At 38.9% G+C, this 24,773-nt stretch overlaps 1 protein-coding gene across 50 annotated transcripts in view; it reads right to left on the bottom strand.

Moving 5' to 3' along the window:
- Positions 1 to 24,773, bottom strand: part of STAU2 (staufen double-stranded RNA binding protein 2) — a 298,560-nt gene that overhangs the window by 84,325 nt on the left and 189,462 nt on the right. For 9 of the 50 annotated variants that reach the window (XR_011543351.1, XR_011543354.1, XR_011543356.1 and 6 more), the window contains one exon: positions 22,879 to 24,123. The exons of the other annotated variants lie outside the window; for them this stretch is intronic. The gene's annotated coding sequence lies outside the window, so the exon portion shown is untranslated. The remainder of the gene's footprint in view (positions 1 to 22,878; positions 24,124 to 24,773) is intronic. 50 annotated transcript variants of the gene reach the window in all.

The raw sequence follows: 24,773 nt of genomic DNA, 5'->3' as shown, positions 1-24,773 counted from the left end.
CTTTCTGACATTATTATAATCTTTTGAACCTACTCTTTCTCCTTCAAGTTTATAATAGAATAATAATAGCACACTCAAGCATTTCTTTGTCATTATAACCCATTATCTAACAGAACTCTTATTTTTTAAAAAAGCAGTTAATAAAACATCCCACATGCTTTGTCAAAATACAAAAGGTGTTTCTGCAAATCTCTAAAATTTATTCCAACATTATATATAGTGAAAGCTGATGATACTAATTCATATTTATAGGTGGCAACATAACAACATTTTGATCCCTTAAAAACTAGCGTAAGATACACTGTGTTTGTAAATTTGCCTACAAGATAAAATAATGTCATTTGAAGCCAACTTTCTATATGATTCATATTTTGTAAGAAGCATTCAGCGGTACAAGCCTGACACATAATACTGTCTCATTTCTGGAGGAAAAAAGGTAAATGTTATTGCTATGCCGTAGTCACCTATAATTCCTCCAAGCAATTATCTACTACAGGTCAGATGCCAGTGAAGAAAGTGATAAAGACAAAGCCAGGGAAACTCTTATGTTGTGTGGCCCAGGCCCAGCATCCTGCCCGGCACTTAGGAGACATTCAATGTCGGTTGCATGAATGGTCACAGAGTATATACACAGTACAGTACATAGGTGTGTATACACTGTGGCCTGCATTCATTCTATAATAAATATACACACACACCACACATACTATGTAGGCTTTTTTTTTTTTAACTAGAGAAATGTATTAGCAAAAACTTTTAATGTGATTCTGAAGTCTAAGTCTTAGCTCTCCATTTGGTTGGCATCAAAACTCGCCTTTCCTGCTTTCTTTCATTAAGCCCTCCATTCATTCATCAAGTACTGATGTAACTGGCACTATGATAGGCATGAGGCTGAAATACAAAGAATAAGTATATCATGAAGACAAACACATAGACCAATAATTATAGTTTTGTAAACAAGAGAATTGCTATGTGGGGAGATTAAGAAACTTGCCCAAGGTAACCCAGCCTGTAAGCACAACCACCAAGTGTCAAATCTCAATCTCTATGTCTTCCAACTATCCCATGAAACATAAGCCTAGAGCTGGTAAGGAGTATAATGGTTAATTGTATGTATCAACTTGGTTAGGCTGTGGTGCCCAGTTGCTTGGTCAAACATTAATTTAGATGTTGCTGTGAAAGCATTTTGTAGACGTATTGACATTTATAATCAATTGACTTTAAGGAAAGGAGATTATCCTTGATAATGTGGTTGGGCCTCATCCAATCGGTTGAAGATCTTAAGAGCAAAATGAGGTTTCCCAGAGAAGAAGGAATTCTGCCTCAAGACCATAACATAGAACTCCTGCCTGAATTTTATCCTGCTGGCCTGCCCTACACATTCCTGACTCAAGACTGCAACATCAGCTCTGCCTGTGTTTCCAGTCTACTGACCTGCACTACAGATTTTGGACTCAACAGCACCCACTACTGCATGAGCCAATTATTTAAAATCTCTTTCTCTCTCCATAAATATCCTATTGGTTCTGTTTCTCTGGACAAGTCTCACTGACACAGGGAGGCACAGCTACATATGGAGGTTGAGAAGGCATCAAAATGTGGACAATAATGCAATGCATGGAAGTGGATAAGACACAAAAGGAACCAAGGTACCAACGATAAAACTTGGGTCCAACAGCATTTAGGGGCCAGCAAAGACAAGGAGTCAAGAGGAAGAGATAAGTCAAGGCAAAAGAGGGCTTCACGAAGGAGGGAAGCAGTCTTGCAGAAAGGTCAGACAGGATGAGGGCTGAGTATAGGGCCCGGTATTTGGCAATGAGTAGGACGATGGTGACCATGGCCAGGGCGGTTGTAACGGTGGTTAGGATGGAAATCATACTGTATACATTGATTGTATACCAGTGAATAAGATGTGAGAAAGTGCAAAAAGTTTGGCAATTGAAGAAAGAAAGAAAACAATGTAATTGCTCAAAAAAGGGAGGTTGAGCGGAGGGGAAAGACTTTCTAGAATGAGGGAGATATTTGTAAGTTGAAGGAAAGAAGCCGTTGGAGAAGAAGATAAAGGTAGATGGCAACTGCTGGGAAATCAAGTCCCAGAAGAAGTAGAATGTCCCTGAAGATGGGCTCTACACCACAGGGTGGGAATAACTCTGATCAGAAGTGAAATACCTCTTCAAGACAGGCAGTGTACAGATAAGAGATCGGTGCTCTCAAGACTGCCCTAAAGTCGGGGCTCCACATCTTTATTTTATTTATCCCTTATTTTCTCACCTCCCTTAGTTTAGAGGTGAGGTTATCATCGAAAATCTTCATTAAATAATATATATGTGTCTAGTACCATAAGGGATTCAAAAAACCATGAGACCCGTTCTCTGCCAGTCCACCTGTCCAGCTAATACGGCCCAGTACATATTTAGTCACTAAATAAACCAACCAAAAGTCTTAACCATTCCTAGAGTTAAATTATTACTAGTATAGGGTTACACAGTAAATTGTGGGAAACCTTTAGCCAAATACACTCATTTCTGCCAGTGATTAGTGAAAAATATTCTTGGCTGTCTGCTTTTCATCTTTTGTATGAATTTTTTAGGCAGAAGCTTGAAAACAAGATTTCCAATACATGGTTTGGTTAAAATTTCAATTATAAAAATAACTATATGATCTTAGTGTCTGCAAAAAGAGACCACTATTAGAATTTACAAGCATGATAAAATAGCACAGTATTTAATCTCAATATGTTCAAATGTTTAGAAGACTAAACTTGAGACTAGTGATGCGATCGATAAATCTTCTCTTTTGTTATTTTCTTAGCTATCAATATAAAGTGATTATACAAGAAATACACAACAATTTTTTCCTTAAAATACAAAGGAATTTGCACAATGTTTCCACCTTCTACTAAACTAGGGGATGAGTGGTTAGAGGCTAAAATCTTTAGGTTCTCCAGCGATGCATTAACTAAACGAAAAGGACAACTTTACTCATTTCAAAATGTTTTATTATAACAGCAATCTTCGAAGGCAAACACAAAAGATTCTACTATGCTTAGATTTTAAAACATAAATAACCAATTTAATGCATCACTAATGATGTACAATAGATGTCTTCTTGTAGTACCAATTCAAATAAGAGACTGATGTAATCTGCCAGATACTTCAAAGTAACTAATTTGGTAATAAGAAAACACTTCTTCTGTGCAAACCCTCCTAATAAAAAAAAAAAAAAGCTGTGGAAACCTTCTCAGTTGGATATTTACTAAAGAAAAGTGTGAACTCTCATTAAAATGTTATTTAATAAGAAAAAGAAAACTAAGTACTTTAGGTCTTAAAAATTTATCTTGAATAACATTAGGCTTTTAAATGGAAATGTGTCTCTATACAAAGAAAATAGATATTAATGGCAAAGTATGACCTACTTTAGAATTGCGTATTTATGTTCAATGTATTTATTTTTGATGTCTTAAAATTTTAAATCCCTATTACATTTGTTGCTATTATGTTGTATGTCCCATAAACACCCACTCCAGATGCTCTATCTATGAAAGACGTATGCTAGAACATTTCACTTCTCTATAAATCTTCCCCTACAAGTATAAGTAAGACATTTCCAGAGTCTCAACTTCTAAGGTAAAGGCTTAGATCAGTTTTCTGAGCATGTTCTCCTACAACATTTAACATATTTTTCCAAGAAAAGAACCTCCTCTCTGCCTTTGCTCTACCTTACCAACCACGGAATCCACAATTCCAGCCTCAATGGAAAAGAAGAAGTATAAAATTCGACAAGTGTTTCCAAAAGCATCTTTAATAAGATTACTGCTCTTTGACCAAGGCCAACTGCAATCTGTTTTTGGCCCACAAATGTCAACCGAAATATAAATGTAAATTAAGACGTTTTCAATTATCTGTTGTTTCTTCTCCAGGAGCAGCTAATCCTGAGAAAGTACCTATTATTCCACAAAGGAACAAGAGAGGAGTTTCCATTTCTATAGCCACTGCCGGGTGGCGAGGGGCATCTAGAAGTGGCCCACAGGAACCCAGGAGACGAATCCCAGGGTTCCTTCCAGTGGTAGTCAAAAGATCCAGGATCTAATCACCTAATTTGTGAAAAACATTTTTAAAATTGGAAATTTTTTTTATGGCTAATAATTGAAGGGCAGAAGTAACACCCAAGATGTTACAGTAGGATTTTCCTTTGCTGCCTAGTATTTTAGGATACATGTTTCCAATTAAAGAAAAAAAACTAAGTGATTTGAGCATATAATAATAAATTATATTATCAACAGGGAAGCATTATATTATTTATTCCACAGAATTTTAGAACTAGAAAAAAGATATTTCCCAAATTAATATGCTAAATTATTTCTCACTTAATAGAATTATTGTATATGCCCTGAGCCAGCACATTAGCCATAATTGCTTTGCATGTTTGCAAATATTCATGGCTTCTCATGACCCTTGGATGGAATCCAAATTCTTTGTCCTAGCGTCCAAGACCCTTCGCAGTCTGATCTCTCTCTCTCTCATGCCAGCCCGTGTTCCCCCTAACATCTAAAGACCAATGCTATACTTCAACCAAAGGGTTCTGTCCACTAAATGAGCCTCACTCCTCCCCTGTCAGTGCCTAGGCTCCTGCTGGCCCTGCGGACAGACCAAATGCCTTTCACTGAATGGCTTTCTTTTCTATCACCTCAGGGAAAATTGAGTTCATGCTTCACCTTCTAGAGAGAAGGCTGCCTTCTGCATAAAATTTTCTTAGTCAAAATCATCCCTATCCTGTCCCCCAAATTCTTTAAACATTATGCTTATATTTCTCATAGGCCAGTTATCTTTCACTTGCATTATAGACTTTCTTATCAAGGTGCTCAGTTGTTGGGGGCAGCATCCATTTCTTAAACACACCTTTGGACCCATATCCCACATAGCGTCATGCTGCCTTGTGTGCTGCAGACGTTCAATAAAGGCTTACTGAAGGAATTAACTTTTATGTAAATCATAATCTTTCATTCTGGGTTTATTCATATTTGAGCAGTCACTGTAGAAACCAGGGGCAAGAACTGCTACTGCCCGTAACCTCCTCTCAAAAGCAAACAATAGAAATGATCAATCTCTCAATTCTAAATTCGATTGGAGGTGAGACGAGAGATCAGCCCCCTCATAAAATGAGACGGTAGGAGCCCCTAACAATACTGACACAAGGGACCAAGCAATAGGTCCTGAGCGACAGGTTTCCCTGTAACTGTGAAAAAGACATACTGCCTATCACAGCGTACAGGGGAGACATCACTCGGCATAAAATTGAAATGAATACAGGGTACGCTGAAGTGCTTTACAGTGAAGTTTTGCTGAATATATTCTTTCCCACCCTATTGAAGTGGACAAACTGTAAAACCTCCAAATCAATGAGGCTTAAAGTAACAGGCGAGGCTCATTTCCTGGGATGATACCCGATTCTCTGTTCAGAGTTCTATCATCTACCTAAATTGAGAAGTCTGTAATGGAAGAATTAATAAAATAGAGTTTCCTTTCACGGAACTGACCTAAACAGTGAATCACAATTTGAAAATTACTCATCTAAAGCAACAGCTCCCCTCCCCCCCCCCCGCCCCCCGCCCTCCCCGAGCACCTTGCCTCTGCTTTAAAAAGCAACAGTACTGCTTTTCTTTGTTTTGGACACATAGAGATATTGAATAAACATTTGTTGAATGGGTGAATAAATGACTGGCTGCTTTTTTCTCAGAATATGAAATAAGAACACTTTGACAAGTGATGAAATGCTAATATCTGAGCAGGTGCTTGAGGGGAAGAAACCAAAAATTTGCCTCTCGGCTGAGATTTGAGAAGTGTTCCCCCGACTTGATACTGTTTCTGGTTCTGGGACGCTCCATTCCTCTCTGATGCTTCTGCCCTGGGCTTACAAAGCTTAGGCAGGGAGGGAGTTTCTCTTAGAATAAAAGCAATAGTCTGCTACCTTTTCAAAGATATCTGGAGACAAAAGGACAAAGTAAAATATATATAAAAAGAAAGAAAGAACATGTCTAAGAGAAGGGCAATCACTACTAATGTTAATATTAAAAATAAAAGCAGACCATTATTTGGTGACCCTAATAAAGAAAATCTTTGCATAGCACACTTGGAACAAGCTATTTTGTCTCAGGCTATTTTGAAGCATGTTCCAAGTCCCACGTGGTTAACGAGACCTCCAGAAACCTTTTACACTCAGGCAAGCGCGGAGGGGAGAGCAGCCCACGGTGACAGATACTAGCTTACAGAGGCCCTCTGCCAGCTTCCCACCAGCTACCACGAGAGAGTCACTTACTGAAAAAGAGTTGAAAATTTAGCTCAGGGTTCTTCTAATAGTTAGCATTTCCGGAGAACTCCTGGGACAAGATTTTGAATGAACACAGTAATTTTCTCTTTAGTACTTTATGTAAATACTTTAGAATTTTACATTGTGTCCCAAAACATTCCTAAGTGCTGCCGAAAATCCACAGCAGGTGTCTTCACCTCACCTCCTCTATTTTACAAGACACTTTAGGTGTAACACACACAATAGATCCAAATGTATAGACTGTTCGAATTCCCCAAAATGACGGTTTTAAGGACATATCGCTTAGGAAGAAGGGACAGAGCCGGTATGGGAGTCCTGCTGTTCGCTCTCTCTCCCGCAGCTCACTTTTGCCACCTAGTGGGGGAGGCAGTTTCACAGTTACGTTTTTGTTTTGTATACCGATTGTCTCCTTCCTTGAAGACCTCAGAGCAGAGGTCAGCTTCTTAGCAGAACAGGATCAAACATATTTTTGATATGCATGAAATACTGGGGGCTTTAGATAGATTTTTCTTTTTCATAATCTTAAAATAATTTCCCCAGACTGATCTGCTCCCTATCTATCGGGTTTCTTTTAAGCAGTTAGTTTTCACTACAATGATTAACTTAAGAGAATTCAAAGTAAAATAACACCTTCTTATATAAATTTATAATCTATAACTTCGGGTGGGAAAAGACTTCTTCCTGGTTCCCAATCATTTTCCAATCCCTTACCTTGTAGCATTTCACAAGGTCTATGTTTTGGCTCACTCCTATTTTTTATACTTATTGTGGGGACCAAATCTATATCTTTATCCCGGTTTTCCATTGTGGTTCTAATCTCAAATCTTCAGTTATCTACTGAATATCCTCCCTGGAACTGACATTTAATATGTCAAAAACCTACGTCATCATCTTCCAAAAGAACCAAAGAAGGGGCTTTCCTTTCGAGCCAGTGTGGCAAGCTCAATCAAGTGTGGCAAGCTCAACCAGAGCAAGAGTGCAGTCCAGGGTTAAAAATGGCAGAGAAATTTTTTCTTTTAAGTAAGTAAAACTTGATGCAGTAAGTTAAGCAAAAGGAGCAATCAGAAGTCAGGATCAGTTTACTGGGCTGGGCGGGAGGAAGAATGTTGATCAAGAGTCAGGGTGGAGCAATAACAATGAACAGGAATTGAGGTCAGGAGCGTAGGAAATTTGAGGCAGGTCATAGAGCTAAAGCTGAGAAAACTGGAAATAAGAGGCAAGAGAGGCGGCAGAAAGTATTGTCACTCAAGTCCTTAGGCTTGAAGTACATGCAAGGATTCAGAGGGCTGGGGACCAGCAGAGATGTGGCAGTCTCGGGCCTGGACACACATGGTGATATCTCATTTTCCACTCCACCTCTGTCTAAATAGTAACCCCCGCTTCCATCCTGAGTACCCCTGGAGTCTGCTGGAGAGTTTCTTGAGGTCCCTGACCCAAATGAATTATTGCTTACCAAAATTTCCATGATCATGAATGGCCTTATAATCCTTTTGGTCTCTGAGGCTTCAAAGCTTATGAAGCTATTTTTTTTAACACCTTTATTGAGGTATAATTTATATACCACAAAGTTCCTCTATTGTGAGAAGTTTCAGTAAATTTAGAAAGTTGTACAAACATCACCACAATCTAGTCTTAAAACATTTCTATCCCCACAAAAAATTTCCCTGTGCCCATTTACAGTCAGTCCCTGCTCCCATTGCCAGCCCATGGCAACCACTGATCTGCCTTCTGACTACAGATAATTTGCCTTTTCTGGAAATTTCATATAAAAGGAATCAGACAATGTGCTCTCTTGTGTCAGTTGTCCTTCACATAGGATGTTTTTGAGGTTTACCTTTGTGGCATCATGTATAAGTTCATTCCTCTTTATTGCTAAATAATATTCCATCATAAGGATATACCACATTTTGTTTATCCATTCACCAGTTGGTCGGCATGTGGATTGTTTCCAGTTTTTAGCTATTATGAATAATGCTGCTATGAATATTCACATAAATAAAAGTCTGTGTAAACATGTGTATTTTTCTTGGGTAGATGTAAGAGTGGATTTGCTGGATCATGCAGTAAATTTAACTTGTTTTGTGTGTGTGTGTGTGTGTGAGGAAGATTGGCCCTGAGCTAACATCTGTGCCAGTCCTCCCCTATTTTGTATGTAGGTTGCCGCCACAGCATGGCTTGATGAGTGGTGTAGGTCCACACCCAGGATCCGAACCCACGAACCTGGGCCACTGAAGCAGAACGTGCTGAACTTAACTACTACACCACAGGGCCAGCCCCTGTTTAACTTTTTAAGAAATTGTGGGGGCCAGCCTGGTGGCATAGCGGTTAAGTTCATGTGCTCCACTTCAGCAGTCCGGGATTCATCAGTTTGGATCCCAGGCATGGACCTACACACTGCTCATCAATCCATGCTGTGGCAGCATCCTGCATACAAAGTAGAGGAAGATTGGCACAGATGTTAGCTCTGCAGTAATCTTCCTCAAGCAAAAAGAGGAAGACTGGCAGCAGATGTTAACTCAGGGCCAATCTTCCTCACCAAAAAGAAAGAAAGAAAGAAAGAAATTGCCAAATTGTTTTCCAAAGTAGTACAATTTTACATTCTCTCCAGCAATCCATGCAAGTCTCAGCTTCTCCATATCTTTGTCAATGTTTGTTATTATATACCTTTTTTTAGTATAATCATCTTAGCAGGAATGAAGTGGTAAGGTATTAACGTGGTTTTACTCTGCATTTTTCTGATAGCTAATGACAGTGAGCATTTTCTCACGTGTTTATTAGCCAATTGTATATTTTCTTTGATGAACCATCTATTCATATCCATTTTAACTGTGTTGCCTTATGATTAATGCATTATAAGAACTCTCTGCATATCGTAGATACAAGTCATATTTCAGATATTTGGCTTGTTAACATTTTCTTCTAGTTGGTGCCTTGTCTTTTCATCTTCTTAATGGTATTTTTTGAAGCACAAAAGTTTTAAGTTTTGATAAGTCCAATTTTTTCTTTTATGAATTGTGCTTTTGGTGTTGAATCTAAGCACTCTTTGCTTAACCCAGGGTCATGAAAATTTCTCCTATGATTCATTCAGAAGTTTTACAGTTTTTTTGTTTGACTTCTAAGTCTATTGTCCATTTTAGGTTAATTTTTGTATATGGGTGGGGTAAGGATCTAAATTCATTTTCTTCATATAGATATTTAATTTTCCCAGTATCATCTGTTGAAAAGACTATCCTTTCTCCACTTAATTTCATTGGCACTTTTGTTACAATTGATTGATCACAAATATAAAAGTCCATTTCCAGATTGTTCCATTTGATTCTGTTCCATTGATATACATGTCTATCCTTATCCACTAAGTTGAATAATATAGCTTTATAGTAAAATTTGAAATTGAATAGTGGAAATCTTCCAATTTTGTTCTTCCTTTTCAGAAGTGTTTTAGCTATTCTGGGCTCTTTGCATTTCCATATAAATTCTAGAATCAACTTGATTTCTGCAAAAAAAACACAAGCCTGCTAGGATTTTGATAGAGATTGCATTGAATCTATAGGTCAATCTGGGGAAAACTGCCAACTTAACAATAATGAGTCTTCTAATCCATGAACATTGAATGCCTCTCATGTATTTAAATTGTCTTTAATTTCTCTCAGCAGTGTGTTACAGTTTTTAGTGTACGAGTCTTAACACCTCTTTGGTTAAATTGTTTCCTATGTATTTTATTCTTTTTGATGCTATTGTAAATGAAATACTCAATTTTATTTTTTATTATTTGTATCTAGTATTGTTTCTAGAAATACAATTGACTTTTTTTTTCTTTTTTTTTTTTTTTTAAGATTTTTTTTATTTTTTTCCTTTTTCTCCCCAAAGCCCCCGGTACATAGTTGTATATTCTTCGTTGTGGGTTCTTCTAGTTGTGGTATGTGGGACGCTGCCTCAGCGTGGTTTGATGAGCAGTGCCATGTCCGCGCCCAGGATTCGAACCAACGAAACACTGGGCCGCCTGCAGCGGAGTGCGCGAACTTAACCACTCGGCCACGGGGCCAGCCCCGAAATACAATTGACTTTTGTGTATTGATCTGTATCCTGTAACTTTACTGAACTTTTTATTTTTTAAAGATTGGCACCTGAGCTAGCAAGTGTTGCCAATCTTTTTTTCCTTCTTCTTCTTCTCCTGGAAGTCCCCCAGTACATTGTTGTATATTCTACTTGTGAGTGCCTCTGGTTGTGCTATGTGGGACAGCGCCTAAGCATGGCCTGATGAGCAGTGCCATGTCCATGCCCAGGATCCAAACCAGCGAAATCCTGGGCTGCTGAAGAGGAGCGCACAAACTTAACCACTCGGCCATGGGGCCAGCCCCGAACTTGTTTTTAAGTCCTAAGAGATTTTTGTGTGTGCTCTTTTTTAGGATTTTCTACATACAGGATAATGTCATCTACGAATAAAGACAGTTTCGTTTCTTACTTTCCAAGCTGCATGTCTTTTGTTTCTTTCTTTCCTTTTCCCCCTCTTATTGTACCAGCTACAATCTCTAGCATAATGTCGAGTAGAAGTGGTGAAAGCAGACATCCTTGCTTTGATCCAAACTTAGGGAGAAAGCATCATCACCATTAAGGTGACATTAGCTGTAGGTTTTCTGCAGATGCCCTTTATCAAGTTAAGAAATTTCCCTTCTATTTCTACATGGTTCAAAGTTTTTAATTAGGAATGGGTGTTGGATTTTGGCAAGTGCTTTTTCTGTGTCTACTGAGAATATCATGTGGTTTTCTCCTTTATTAATATGGCATAAAAAGCAATTAATTTTCAGATGTTAAATCAACCTTGATAACGGTGTTCAATCCTTTCTCTAAACTGTGCTTGTCCTACAGTTTCTGAGGTTCTGTTCACTTTTTTCATTCTTTTTTCTCTCTGTTATTCAGACTGGATAATTTCTTTTGATCTATCTTGAAGTTCATGGGCTCTTTCTTCTGCCGTCTCAAGTCTGTTGTTGAATCCCTCTAATGAATTTTTCAGTAATTACTTTTCAACACTAGGATGTCTAGTTGGCCTTTTAAAAAATTTTTATCTCTTTATTGAGATTCTCTATTTGTTGAGTCATTGTTGTTATATTTTCATTTAATTCTTTAAACATGGCTTCCCTAATTTTCTTGAACATATTATTACAGCTGCTTTGAAGTCTTTGTCTGCTAAGTCCAACACCTGAGTCCACAGCTTTTTTCCACTGAGTATTGGTTACCCCTTCCTTTCATTGCATATCTTGTACCTTTCTGTTGAAAACTGGAAACTTAGATACTATATTGCAGTAACTCTGGATTTTGATGTTCCTCTGCAGGACTGTAGTTGTTGCTGTGGTTTTCTTGACTGTTCATTAATTTGCCTGGATTAAATCTGTGGAATCCATCTCCCCCACAGCATGTGGCTACTTGTGTCTCTTCTCAGTTTTTAAATTATTTTTGTTTTTATTTTTAAGCCTGGTTTTGTAGGGGTCACCATTGTGTCTATATAGCTTAGTAGTCAGTCAATGACTGGTCATTGGTTCTGCTCAAATACCCTAAGCCAATAAAGGTCTACTCTCTGCCATTGGTTCTGTGTTTGGGTTGGGAAGCACCTTCAAAGTTCAGGTGGTTCTCAATCTGCCTTGGCATTTACTTCCTGCCAGGTCCTCTCGCATCCCCTCTGCATATGTGCAGAATTCCATGGTCAGCCAGTGATGTGTAAATAGCTTGGCCCCTCTCTGGTCTTTCCTGCATGTGTATGAAGCTTTTTGGTCAGTGAAGAATATGCGTTGAGTTTCCCAAGGCCCTGTATGACTGTGTCATTTCCTGAATCTCCCTGATAAATTTCTGGCTAGTCTGCTGATCCAGTGTTGACCCCAACCAAGACTGTAACCTCAGGTTCACTCAGCTGCCAACTCGCCTTTCCTGTTGGTTTGCCACCAAGGTATCTACTGTTATTTCCAATGCCACTGGGAATGGGGTTTTTCATAAGCCACTTCAAATCAAGTAAGGCCACTCCTCCAGTGAAACTGCTGGTTTCCACGGCTTTCCTTGCCCATGTAGAACTACTGTGCTAAGTGTGCCTGGAGGCAGGGGAGAAGACCAGCGTCAGGCAAGAACACTACAGAATTCTACTTTTCTCACTTGAAGTTCAGTAGTTTTTCCATGAATAAACACTTCTCAATTTGATGAATGCCTTTAGTCAATTTAAGAGTTCTAAAATTGCTGTTTTTGACAATTTTGTGAAGTTTTTTTGTTGCTTTTTGGAAAGAAGATTTGCCCAGCTCTCCCCCTGCTATACTGGATGTGTGCCTTTAAAGCTATTTTTAATCGCTGTTTCTTTCTACCACACTCAGCTGGTCACCAAGGTCTGCTGATTCTTTCTCTGCAATGTCTCTCTGGGTGAGATGCTGTTTTCCTTGCCATTTTTAGTCACACTCATCAAGGTAGCCAGCACCAGTTCACTCCCGAATTACTGTGATAGAAGCCTTACTTCCCGTCACAGCCAATTCTGCATCTGGCTACTAGATTGATCTTACAGATGCCAGCATAATCATATCTTTTGTTCCTGACTGAAGAATGATTCTTTGCTGCACAGAACACAAAATTCATACTGCTCAACCTAGCTGTCAAGAATGTACTCAACTTCCTTGATCTTATGCAACACTATTTATTCCTGGAGCTCCCATCAAGTTGAGTTTTTCTTCCCCCACATACTCCTTGCCAATTTCCATGTTTCTACCTTTTCTCATGTTGTTTTCCCTGTACAGAAAACCCTCATAAATTATCTTTCAATTTATATAGTCCATCAACTCCTAAAAGAAGCTTAAACAGATGAATTCTTCTGCTCTTGATCATTTCTATACTCCACAGCCTTTCAATATTTATATATACATATATAAATTTTTAAAATATTTCTGACACTAAATCATGTTGCTTTGCAATCAGTCCTCAATTCTTTCTATATGTTTTGTTGTTTCTCCAACTGTTTTTTTCTTTTAAATAGACTTCATTTTTTTAGAGCAGTTTTAGATTCACAGTAAAACTGAGCAGAAAGTACAGAGTTCCCATATAACCTGTCTCCAACTTTTAATTATACTCAATTTGAGGGCTTTCCTTATTTACAAAACAGAAAATACTTTTTAGCATCTAACACAGTGGTAGATATACAGCTGGTGCTTAGCATACGACTACTGAATGAATAAACTGAAATGCTTCTTGATTTCCCATGGAAATTTTCAAAAAATTTTAAAGAAAATTGTCACTTTAGGATGTCTTTCCCCCTCTCTCCTTGAAGAACTTAACTCTTACATATATCTCTGAAAGCAGAGGTGATATTAAAAATATTTAATAATTAGTGTGGCACAGACACCAACCAGAAAACAAATGGACAATAGAACAGAGTCCTGAAAACTCCTGCTGGCCCAAGAAATGATCTGTTAGTTACTAGATTGTGGGGAGGTCCCAGAGGCCCTGGACATGAGGCCATGATGAGAGGGGGTGAAACATGGACTTTATAATGACTGTAGAATATACCTATAAAATGGATTTCTGTCAATCATGAAAGTTTTGGATTTGGGGAGCAGTATGAGAACAATGAGTCTCTGCAATGCAAGGTGCAGACAAGAACAGGAAACAGAAGCCATGGTCAAGCATCAGCTGGGCAGTACAAGATCAGAGAGAACAAAAGTCCTAGTATGCCAAGACAAACCAACAGGGCAGACCCTAGATAAGTAACCAGGAGTCAGAGTTCAAGGTTAGGAGGTAGGATCAGCCAAGCAGATAGCAAGGAAATGCTAGGTAAGGATCCCAGCAAACAGTTGTCTAGGAAGCAGAAACATATCAGCAACAAGGAGACTGGCAGCCAGGCAATTTTGTCCCTGAGCTGAAAAATTTATTATGCTTCCTACTATGGCAAGAGCTTGTGTGCAGGCATGACCTCCCTCTGCATATGAGATTAGGTGAAGCAGGTAGGAGCCTATCGGTGTGTTAGTCTTTCAGAGTGAGGTATTTCAGTGTGGGTCTTGGCAGAGCGGTGACACTTTTTACCAAAAGGTACCGGGTTTGCTGGTAGTACATCACCATACTGCCTATAAAGGGTAATAGGGCCATTTTTAATCACTATGTTGGTCTTTATTACTTAATTTCACAAATGTTAAATATTTTTGGGTTTAAAAATGTCTTCATATTCCTTCCTTCAGAGGATGCAAAAGAGATGCCAATTAACTAAAGGGTATTTTAAAAATACGTGATCTGAAAAGACACTAGCTGCCAACCTAGAAACAAAGAGAGCAGGTCAAATAAATATCAGCAATAAAAGAATAAAATTGAAAATCCTGAAAAATAACCAGTAACTGGTTTGTCTAAAGAGGAATTTTGGAAACGGAGAGAGGCATGACTTAATTGAAGGTGTATTGCTGAGAGAGAGAACGTCACTGTTTTCAGTTTTAAATAGTGTAATAAACCATACGCAACACCATAATCTGAGTTTACGAGGAAGGTAATACTCTTTCGGTTGTAAAAGTGACCTCCAGTGGGCAATAATGCTCTCAAACCTGTGGCCTAGGGAACTATATTCCATTGATCGTCACTTTAAAAAAGTCTATATAGGCAACAGTTTTCCACTATAACTTTCACATCCATTTAGCCAATTATATACATATGGTATTTATTGGCTTAATAATGTATCTGGTTATGATTCATTAGTATGAACTGCTAACAGAAGGGTTTTTAGAGTATTTCCCCAACAATGTTCAAATCAACATCAAATACATAGACAGACCTACAAGAATAGTAGGAATATGAAATTCCTACTTAAATCATTTGAAATGAGAATACTGAATTAAAAATTAAGGAACTACTGACATGGATTATGCATGCAGGTCCAAAACCAAACAAAACTCATTTGAGAGAACGTCTAGAAAACATTTTTGGACTCTATTTATTCTTTACTCTGTCTCTTATGAGATCATGAACATGAAATTATCTTCAAACAGATAATCTGTTGTGAAACATTGAGCTATACATAAGGCGAGGTACAGCTCAAATAACCACACTAAAAATCCTTTTGAGTGTAGTTGGGAAAACTCATGCTTTTTAAGATCTAAAATTTCACACTTTCTGTTGGTTAAAATAGCTGTTATTCATCATTTCAGGAAAAAAACTGGGAGAAGAAAAGCAATAAGTTAAGCTCGTGGGTTTTGACTATAGTCCAAAATTATTTTATAGGTCAAGTTAATAAGTCACTTGTGGGCACAATATCACTGGGCATATGCAGCCACTCAGAAATGTGGTCATGCTGTACTAAGCATAAATGAAATTAGGAGTCAGTTATACAATATATAATATTCAATCTTCCCACTACCCTCCTCTATAACTCACTGTTGGTTCCAGCAACTGCTTATATATCTGAAATGAAAGAAGTGAAAGATCACCATGAAAACAACAAAATATTCCTTATTGCTTAAAAAAAAAATGGAGGGGGGGAGTCTAGCTATGAAGTGTTTCTAAATGGGATTTCAGGAAGGAGATAGAAGTAACCTTTGCTACAGGCAAAGTTTTTTCAGTGCTCTGATGAATACTGATGGAAAAAACCATTTATTTTTCCTTAACTTAGAGAATAAAATTGGTTTCTGTTGTAGAGCAGATAAATCTAGAATTGACAGTCAAGTCTCACTATCTTATAATATGGGTAATATGTCCAGAAAACCGGCTCCTTTCCAAAAGAGAATGAACTCTGAATGACCATGTTTAAAGTAACATTTGACACAAAACACAAAAGGTGAAGGCCTGACGTTTCTTCCTTCTGGTCCAGGGATTTGACCAGCAAACTTCTTCCGTAAAGGGCAGAGGAAATATCTTAGGCTCTGCAGGCAATAAGGTCTCTGTCCTAACCACTCATCTCTGCTGCTGTAGAGAGAAGGTGGCCACAGACAACACCTGAACGAATGGGCATGGCTGTGTCTCAGTCAAACTACTTATGGCCACTAACACTTAAATTCCATGTAATTTTCACATGTCATGAAATATTATTCTTCTCTGGATTTTTTCCCTAAGCATTTCAAAATCTAAAGGCCATTCTCAGTTCAGGTGGCAGGCTGGATGTGGCCCACTACGGGCCGTAGTATGCTGACTTGTCTTATTCTAGTCCGTCAACGAGAATAACTACTCAGTGGTGAGAAGTCGGTCCTGGTGACTTCTCCTGCTGAAATATTTTTTTGAAGATCTGATTGAATTTTTAACTGTGTGTGGTGATGAATGCTAACTAAACTTGTGGTAATCAGTTCACAATATATATGTATATCAAATCAATATGGTGTACACTTAAAACTAATACAGTGTTATATATCAATTATATCTCAATTAAAAAACAACTAAAAAACAAAAACATGCTCTATGAACTACTGGACTAATTACCGAAATACAAAATATAAAGGAAAAAAGATATGGATTGAATTTCTTAACTATAAGATATATTTGTGTAAAATGGGAATTTTACATGATAAAAAGTCAGAAGAAATTTTAGTCCTATAATCATGAGGTAAGTTTCAGAAGCAGGAAACACTTTGAAATATAAACATCAACAATTATGGAAACACTTTCCTAAAACAAACATTAAAATTGATGAGCCTTTTTACTATCTCTCTAGCATCCTATTTCATAAAAAGTAAACAAAAATCAAGTTGTGTGTTGAATTTTGGCAGCTCCAGGACCTCCCAGAAGTGCCAATGGTAGGGGTCACACCTTCTCTTCCAACACCCCATGGCACTCAGCACTGTGGCTTGACACATGTTGTGAGCAAGTGAAACAAGCTGAAATGCAAACTTACACTGAAATCTATGTAATACAAAGAATACCAGAACTGTCTCGCAGGTACCTTCAGGATGATGACAGAAGGTCTGTTACTATGTAATGTCACTTAAGTGTGTCCTTTTTATTAATAAAAAGCTTTATTTGTCTTGGGTAATTGTTACTCAAACCTGTGAAGTTCATGCCTCTTTATATTCTGAGGAATGCAGTCCCAAAGGACATTACTCAGTGAATACTGACTTGTATACTACACAGTGGGAAACTAGAGTAGGAGGCAGCCCTGAAACTTGAAGAAAGTAATTTAGGACACTGAGAAGGATGTACTCATACACATGACAGGTTACAAAAATTAGGAGTTACAAATAGATCAGTAAAGGAATTAATGGAGATATATAATGGATTCCTAATGATAGTTACATGTATTCAGAGTATGTAAATACTCTGAGGTCAACATTTGGAAGTACCAGGATGCTTTCACAAAAAAATGTCCCTGTAAGGTCACCACCAGAGAAAGCATACTGAGCCAAACATTCTATTTCTCTCACTAATTCTACCAAATCCAAGTCATTCTAATTTTCCTAGAAATTCAATTCAAACCCATCTTATAAGTATGTACTGTGTGTGTCTTAAGAGCACAGACACAGAGAATACTAAGGCAAATAAGACACTGCCCTAGACCTCACAGAGGTCACTGACCAGTGGGAAGACCAATATGAAAAAAAAAAAAAGGAACAGTTTGATAAGTGTTACCAGTGGGATAATATGAAAAGTAGGTCTGGGTAGGGCTTATTGACTGGAGTGACACCTTGGTTGGATCTGATGGATATCACAATGAAAGTCCCTCTGTGAGCAAGGAGAGAATGGCCCGGGCAGAGCGAACAGTGCAAAGACAGAGATGCAAGAGAGCACGGGAGGTGGTGACTCAACACGGCCAGAGCACAAAGTGTGGTCTAACTGCGAGGCACAGGGCAAAGGTGCAGGATGAGCTTGGAGACATCGGCAGGGGCCAAATCACAATGCTGGTGGGTTTCATTCCATAGACTTGTGCTCTCCAACATGCACGTGGCTGTTGAGCACTTGAAATGTGGCTAGTCCAAGATAAGATGACTCAAAAAAAGATAAAATGTCTCAATAATTTAAAAATTTGATTACATGTTAAAATGATTCTTTAGAAACACTGGGTTAAATAAAATATACTATTAAGATTAAACTTACCTGTTTCTTTTTATTTTTTTAATGGATCTAGTAGAAAATTTAAAATTATATATGTGGGATTTAATCCCTCATGCAGTAGTCCTGGTGGCTGATTCCTCAACAACCATTTCACCCCAAGCACTTAAACCAATAGAGGTCTCATTTCTTTCAGAAGGTGACTAGCTTAGAGATGAGCATATGACCGACCCAATCTAGGCCCGAGCTGTGAAGGAAAGATGGCTGGAGGAGTTCCTGATACAGATGTCTTTGCCCCTAAAAGGAGACACAAGATCAGATCTCGTTTTCTTTTACATGTGGCTATATTGCCAGTGACACAGAGAACTACTATGGCCATCTTTCTGTGAGCCAGAGGATGAAGCAGAGGATGGCGGAGCTAAGAAATGGAATAACTTGCGTCCTTGCTGACATCACTGCATTGCTTTATCGACCAACCCTGGAGTTGACCCTTCCTCTGAACTTCCTGTTATATGAGATAACAAGGTTCCTTATTATTTCAGCCCGTATGAGTTCAGTTTTCTGTTATTTGTGGACAAAAGCACCCTAGCTGATGCACTCCATTAGACTGTAATTACCTCAAGGGCAAGGAAGTGCACATACTATTACGTACGACCATCGAGTACTACACAAGTTCTCTCCATAGTCTACAACCAATCAACAGATTATTGTTGAAAAAGTACGTATTCAGATAATAGGTGTGAAGGCTTTTTCTCTTTTACTTTTAACTTACTATAAACTGTAAGACATTATGGGATAATTACTCAGGCAGAGAGACTTCTAATTAATCAGAATACAAACCTATGAGAGGAATTTAATTAGTCAAAAGTAGAAGAGAATACCTATTAGATTTGTAAATTGTTACACCTAATGGCTGTCCTTGCATTGAGAGGTCTGCCTTGAATTCTAGTCAAAGCACACATACTGGAAACAACTCAGCTTGATTTTACTAATCTGGACCTAAACCCTTAAAGGTGATGCAGCAAAGGAAGCTAATATACAAATGCTACAGTTTATATCTCATAAGTTATTAGAAGAATTAGGCAAAATAATGTACAGAGAGCCTAGCACAATATCTAGTAGATGGTAAACACATTATCTATAAATTTGGTTCTTGTATCTTTTCTCTTGTAGAATTGTTGACTTTTAAAATTCTAAGTAATGTGTTAAATATGCATAGTCATTTACTCCACATGACAATGATGCTTTGTGTTGAGTAGAAGTCAGAGTGCAGCAAATACTAATATACATATGTCACACTTCGTTGACTAGTTGGTGCTTGGTTAGGTGGCTGATTTATTAGTTCATTCTTTTATTTATACGAAGCAAGTGAGTTCCAGAGCTAACCGGAACAAACTAAGGTAGGCAGTGATAAAACTATTAATTAGAAATTAAGCTACAGTATTTTGACTAATCTCCAGCCGCTTGCCCAGTGCTGGTGAGGTTGGTGAGACTGATAATGCAGGCTGAGCAAGTATGAATAAAAAGAAAATATAAAGACAGGGAAGGAAGTTTATGACTTTGAGGCTGTAACCACAAGGTGACTGATGTAATTAAAAGAGACCCAGAGGAAGAGGTACTCAGTAACATCTAAGAGTGATGAAGACAGACGGAGAAAGGATATCAGACCAGAAGGAGAGAGTAAAGAATAGCATTTCGTGGGGCCGGCCGGGTGGTGCAGCGGTTAAGTTTGCACGTTGCACTTCGGTGGCCCGGGGTTCAATGTTTTGGATCCCGCATGTGGACATGGCACTGCTTGGCAAAAGCCATGCTGTGGTAGGCATCCCCCATATAAAGTGGAGGAAAATGGGTATGGATGTTAGCTCAGGGCCGGTCTTCCTCAGCAAAAAAGAGGAGGATTGGCAGTAGTTAGCTCAGGGCTAACCTTCCTCAAAAAAGAAAAAAGCAAAAAAAGAGAATAGTATTTCGTAAGATATACCAAGTCCAAAAACTTTTCACACTATTACAAAGGATTTCAATCTAATAACATACACTAGCTAACATAAATTTAATTCCCAAATAGGATACACTGAAAAATATTGAGCAAAACCCTCACTAGGCTCAATCTTAACAAATAAGTGTGTTTTTTACTAAGCGTATGAGGATGAAGTCTCTTCATTGAAACCATGATATGATCTACAAATTTTAAATTTCACAGGATTGGCTTAGCGAGGACTATAAGAAGTTAGTTATTTAGCTTACCACAAGGACTGCTAAGTTAGTCACCTTTGTATGCTCCAGCATCTAGTGCAGTATGCCCCTACAGTTGTTCAGCTAACAAATGTTCACTGAAAAAAAAAATCAGTATCTGGAAATTTAAACTGTGTTTTTACTCCGGACAATTAAACATTCTAAACTAACATGAATTTACAATATCATATTCGCTGTGACGAACAAGGCAAACACCTGTAGAACATTCTCACCCAGACACCATGAGGAGCTCCAGGCCAACACCAGCCTGATGACCATCCACTGCTGGACGAGAATTCAGAGAATTCGCCCCAATGGGGAACAGTGGCCTGGAGACCCCGTCCCTGAAGTCAGATGGGGAGGCTCAGACCCCTCTTTGGAGACTAATAATTATTCTGTGAGGTCTGCAGCAGGCCTCCACTACCCACCGGCATTTGGAGGAACTAACCCAGGCTATTGTTAAATTTAGTGCATTTCCGTGGTGGATCCTACATACGCAGAGAACACAGGGAAAGAAAGGGGATGTCATCCTTCCACACGTCTTTGGGATCAATATCACATGAGTAACTGAGAAAAGAATGAATCTGGCTTTTTTTTTTAAGTTGGGTTTATTGAGGGATAATCTACATTCGGTAAAGTTTCCCCTTTTTAGTGTACAGTTGTGAGTTTGACAAATGTGTACAGTCGTGTTTCTACCACCACAATCGAGACACAGCACATTTCATCACCCTCAAAAATTCCCTCATGACAATTTATGGCCAATCCCCCCAGCCCCTGGCAACCACTGATCTGTTTTCCATCCCCACAGCTTTGCCTTTTCCACAATGTCACACAAATTGAATCCACAGAACGTAGCCTTCTGAGTCTGGTTTCTTTCATCTATTATGATGTAACTGGCAACAGGGTCAGTGAGACTGGGACACAGTGAGCGAAAAGCAGCAGTAGGAATTGAAAACGGAGAGGTGGAGGGCTCCAACTCACGTAAGGACTTGTATGCCATAACAAAAATGCTGGATTTATAGCAGGTGTGGTGGGAAGCCACTGGAAGGTTTTGAGCAGCTGAGTAATGTGATATGATTAACTTAAAAATAATATCGGGTACTGTGTGGAAGACAGACCATAGTGGAACAAAAGCAGAAAAAAGGAAGTCAGGGTAGAGATGACCACAATGGTCTGGGTTAAAAATGATAGAGAGTTAAACTAGAATGACAGCCTTGGAGGTGGTGAAAGTGGTCAGATCAGAGATGAAGGAGAGGAAGAGATGCCGGGACAGGATGTAGCGTGAGAGGAGGAGAGAGCCGGCAAGGATGCTCCAAGGGGCTTGGCTTGAGCAACAAAGTAGACGGTGAGGTCATTTACCAGGAGGGAGAAAAGGAACAGACAGGGGAGGAGGCAGGAGTGCGTTTGATGGGGGGAGGCGGAGAATTAAGAGTTCCATACATTTGGACGCCATCAGCATACAGATGAGAAAGCATCTCTCCCCTGACCATTTTGCGAATCTGTACTGACCTCTGATAGAGCAATTACACTTCACAGTGCCTGTCCTGTCACCCTGTAACACAGCGAGTGAACGCACTGGATAATACACTGTCTCTACTTCACCGAGTTCCTAGAATTAAATTCTAAAAAATAAGACAAGCTATAAGGTTCAAGGCTAGAGAGCTCTGCCATTTCTCACCTTCATTTTCTACGCAGATAAGAACCCGAGCTTCACAAGAAGAATCACCTCTAAACTTCACACATATATTTTTCTCAGAATACTTATTCCGTTTGTTCAGTTGTGTAGGCTCAAGTACATTAAGAACAGAAAACGATTTTTAAACTATCATAACTTTTCTTGCTTTAAAATATTTTCCTGTTTTCTAGTATTTACACATTAATGGGTGAAAAAGCATTCAGCGGTCCATCTTTTCCAACTTACGAGATCAAGTTTACGCTTTTGGTGTGGTGGAGGAGTACCCTTTGCTCAAACAGACCCTCAGCGTGAGGCAGGGCAATGGCAACAACGTAGCAAAGCCAGAGATGCGGAGTAGAGGTCCACTCTGTCTCCTTTCCTCAGGGAGCCCAATTGTCCAAGGATAAGGAAGGAGCACACATCACACCACTACCCCCACTTGGCACCTCTGAGGCCACCAAAGTGGAGTGTTTGATATACAACACTCTCCTTTGATCATTTCAGTCATAGCTCCATCCATCCATCCATCCATCCATCCATCCATCCATCCATCCATTTGACCATTATCAAAATATTTCCTGAAAGTCTCTTTTTAATCTTAAAATTTCATGCAAATTTGTCATCTGTAATGCAGTTGTATTTGCTTTCATATAAAAATTTCTTTATTTACTTACCATTGAGTAAAGCTGACACTCCAGACAGATGCAGTATAAGACCACTGTGTACAGTTGTGCAGGTTGTGCACTGCACATCTTGAGTGGGAGGGCTCCATTCACACTGTAGTTATCGTGGATTTGTCTATTACATTTTCTGTTGGACAGCAGTAGAATGCCTTGAGAAAGAAGTGCCTTTTTTTTTTCTAACTTGTAAAGGTGCCATGTGGGCTAACAGTAGCCCTGGACTTTGAGTAGCTTGGCACATGCACTGGGCACAAGCCTGAACCAGCCTCATTATTTTACTCACAAAGAAGCCAAGTTCCAAGAGGTGAAGAGACCAGGCCCCACAGCTACTTCATGGCAAATCTGGGTCTGATTTCAGTCTCCCCTCCCAGTCCAGTGCTCTTTTATAGAACACACTACCTCTGCTAACAGTGGGTCGTTCTTCTTAGGGGTGTGGGTGGTTGAGGCACCATTTCATTTCTTTGCTCAGCTTAAGGAGAGACCTTTGCAGGATGGTTATCTCACGCTGCTCTCGTCATTTGTTTCTGCCACGAATGGATAGAGAGATAGATATAGCAGTAGCTAGACTTCCTACTAAATATTCAAAGAAGTGAAGTTCTTCGACTGTAGGTTCTAGGAGAGCGAGAACCATGTCTGAACTTCTCACCACATTTCCGTAGCACCTGGCACGCAGTTAAGTTGTAGTTCACACAGGGATAACTCTTTATATAAGCTGGTGCAGGCACATCTCTCGGATGGCAGCCAGGGTGTACATCAGCGCGAAACCCTGGGAAGCACTGGGGGGTCTCTACGCTGCTTTCCAGATCAATACGCTATTAACTGTTTAGTATTGGTTGGCCTCATCCAACCAGGAGCAGGAAGATCAGTTACAGAGCTATAAAACGGGAGCACTGGAATGAATCTTGTAAGTCACCCAACTCAATTCCCTCATTAACGTTCCAGGAAACAGAGTCCCAAAGAGATGACAGATTCCATCCAGCGAAGTGCAGCTAACTTACGCCATGGTTAGTTCCTAAAGTTCAGATTTTATGATCTAGTTGCTCTTTCTTGAACACCACAAGACCTCATCACCAATCAACAAGTGATGGCTGGAGACCCACAATGTCAGAGACGTCCTGAACTAGAGAGGGCTGCCCCTAAGAAGGTTTTCCTAGGCCTGGTTTGAGTTGGACAATTAATCATGTGTTTGAGAAGATCCGTCATTATGCTATGCTCTGTTATCCTCTCCACGCAAGGGCACTACTCAGATTGAGGGAAAAAAGATTAGTCAGGCAAGATCATTAGAAGTCCTCAAATTTACTGGGAAATGGATATGAAAATGAGTTCTGTATGTGAATGGTTAATTTAGAAAGCATAGCTGGTTAGTCATACTGTAAACTGTGTATGTCTATTTATTTTGACTCCAAACTAGAAATTCTACGTCCTAGATCACTAGTTTAGTCTAATCTGATGATTATTTTAATTGAAAATATTTATTATCTCACAAACAGGATGCATTTTCAAGCTGCTATCTAAACAATCAAAGGAATTTGTTTACTAAGAAACAGTATACTTTTCAGATTTTTAGCTTTATTTCAGAAACAAAACTTTCAAAGTAAAAACAGCACTGGAACTTCATTTTAATAATATCCCAAATTATGGGAGTAAGTTGATGGTTCTGAAAGTTCACACAGTTATTTTACATACCTTCTATAACACTAAACTCTCTTACAGAACTAAATGAGCCTAGCGAGAGTGCAGTGTCATTTACATTATTTTGCTGACCCTTCCTCTCATTTTTAATTATTACAAATAATAATAACTTGTAGGGCAATTATTTCTTCCTTGTAAAAGAATTCTATATTTAAATTAATAATGAATTGTAAACTAGAAGTCTAAAGTAAATTAAA

The sequence above is a fragment of the Equus przewalskii genome, chromosome 8 (genome assembly GCF_037783145.1).
Source record: "Equus przewalskii isolate Varuska chromosome 8, EquPr2, whole genome shotgun sequence".
In the NCBI taxonomy this organism is placed as follows: Eukaryota; Metazoa; Chordata; class Mammalia; order Perissodactyla; family Equidae; genus Equus; species Equus przewalskii.
Note: the sequence above shows the minus strand (reverse complement) of the source record. Positions and strands in the feature narration are given on the sequence as shown.